General features: G+C 36.9%; 1 long non-coding RNA gene across 1 annotated transcript; it reads right to left on the reverse strand.

The window, feature by feature from the left end:
- Positions 1–237: 237 nt before the first annotated feature.
- Positions 238–2,255, reverse strand: LOC132599535 (uncharacterized). The gene is made up of 3 exons (XR_009566863.1): positions 2,066–2,255; positions 1,503–1,583; positions 238–475 (listed from the first exon to the last, which is right to left on the reverse strand). It is a non-coding gene; the product is annotated as an uncharacterized LOC132599535 (long non-coding RNA).
- Positions 2,256–2,547: the final 292 nt, after the last annotated feature.

The following is a 2,547-nucleotide window of genomic DNA, read 5'->3' on the forward strand; positions in this document are numbered from 1 at the left end:
TTAACATAGCCGGCATCTACTAGGATATTATCAATTGCGAGATATTGTGGACAAAAGTTTAAGAGAATGTTTGCATTCAATTGTCACACCCCAATCCCGATAGGGCGTGACGGACACCCGACCCTTACTTAGAGCCGAGCGAACCCGCTGGATCTCATTGTACTCATAATCCTTAAGTCATGAACTAAAATGCATAGGGAAAACTTTTAACAAAAACATTCTTTTTATCTTTCTCGAATCAAATAAAATTTATAATCATATAAATCTGTAAAGTGATGCATAATGAATACATCGGCTTATATAGCCGCATACAAGACTGGCAGGCTAAATACGTGACTCTGTCTGCAAAGTCTCTAACATAAATCATTATACCATGACATGGATACTCTGACTCGGCAACACTCCGGAAAGAAATGGAGCTCGCCAATCCCGCTGGAACATCTTCTAGCAATGTCTTCTACTCATCTGTATGCACCTGCGCGGCATGAAACGCAGCGCCCACAAGAAGGGGCGTCAGTACGAATAATGTACTGAGTATGTAAGGCATGAGTAACAACATAATATAGATATGAAAAATAACAAGGAATAAGAGAGATAACCTATACATCTGGATGCCTCGTAGAGCGGATGTCATGCATGCTTAGCCTTAAAAAAATATTTTTATACATATACATAGTAACATGCCCGGCCATTAAGGCGCGGTGTGATATACAAATAGTAACATGATCGGCCATTAAGGCTCGGTGTTATCATCATTAGCCTGCGTCCAAGCCTCCCGCGTCCGGGGCAATATCATAACATGCCCACTGCAGTGGTGTGCACATCTACGTGCCTGCCCGGCCAACTATAGCGCGGCGCGGTGTGAGAAAATACATATATATATATATATATATATATAAAGCATGCATAAGAGCCTAATCAAAAGCCACAACTGTATCGGAGTGACGTAAGGTCGGTAGCCTCCGATTATATTATGAAATATTCATCGTCGCTTTGTCTTACCTTGAAGGAACAATTATTTTAAGGTGAGACTATCGATGAAGAATAGAATTAAGAGAAAACATAGAATAGGATCGTAAATCTCATAAGGCATCAAGTCATGTATTTTTGGGATCTTAAAAGAAATTAGTCATCATCCATGAATGAATTGAGAAATCAGTAAATAACTCAACATTCTTATGTCGTCGTTGGAATCATAAACTTAGAACCTTTAAGCATGGAGTCATTCTCATCATAGTCATAATAATGATATTCTCAATTTTGACATCATCGTTGTCATTGAAAAACATATCCTTCGTCGTTATCATAAGAACTCACATAATCACAACTTTGGTTTTGGAAAATAGGGCACCTTGGAAAACAATTATGGAATATCAAGAAGGAAATTATGCTTTGGAATCCGGGACATTTAACGTTGGATGACAAGGAAAAATACGGAAACATTTATAAAATCATAACCTAAAGATCATGCCTTTGAAAGAAAGGGGCGAGCCTTAACATACCTGAAGGATAATTTATTGACTTCCAACATACTTCTTGTCTTGCCATCCACTGAAGATTATTCGTAGCCTCGTAATCTACATCTACAATCATTCATACTATTATTAGAATCATCATCATACGCTCGACTCGAAACTTTAATTAAAATCCTTTTAAGGTTCTGTCGAAATTCGGGCAGCATTTCCCCTATTTATATGCCTCGCCCGAAATTCCAATTCAATAACCAACAACATCAACAACAATACCAATAGTCGTAATATCATTTCCAACACCAACACATGCCATAAAACAACCCACACACTATTTTCCAAATTTCTCAACCAACCCACTTGTGATACGACTATTTAATAATCTTTACTTTCGTAAGGAAGTTGAAATTAATACTAAGAACATCAATAACAACATCCTAAACATTCCACAAGATGATTATATACATATTTTATCCGAAATTTTCTTCAAACCTCAATCCATAATTCAACAACCTCAACACAACAAAATATAATCTTTATTCTTGCAATTATTCCTTAATCCATGTTGATAAAGAAAGAAATTTAATGATTCATACCTTGTATTTATCCAAGTAACAAAATCTTCAATTTTTTCACTTGCTCCCAAGCTCCTCCAACTCCAAAACGAAATTGTATTCGTGACTATGCGTTGTCCGGACTTCGATTAGTACTTCGTAGCTAGAAATTTCATTCAAAATCCTCAATTTTGTGTGGGATTTATGCCTCTTTTTGTTGCTGAAAATTCTGGAAAGTTTGGGACATTTCTATGATGAAAAATGGGGGTTTTGACCCTTTTTATAATTGGGTTGGCCGACGGTACTGTAGCTACAGTACTTGTAGCAGTACTGTAGCTGTGCTGTTTCTGCGCGACAGTTCAGTTTGTAACATCTATAATTCTCTACTCCGAGGTCCTATCAACGAGCGGTTTATTACATTATAAACTAGACTCGACGAAATTCATTTTAGGCTTTTGAAACACCTTAAAACTCCAAATATACATGGAGATATACCCCTCCAAAGTTGACTAAAAATCCTTCCA

The sequence above is a fragment of the Lycium barbarum genome, chromosome 6, assembly GCF_019175385.1.
Source record: "Lycium barbarum isolate Lr01 chromosome 6, ASM1917538v2, whole genome shotgun sequence".
NCBI classification, from domain to species: Eukaryota; Viridiplantae; Streptophyta; class Magnoliopsida; order Solanales; family Solanaceae; genus Lycium; species Lycium barbarum.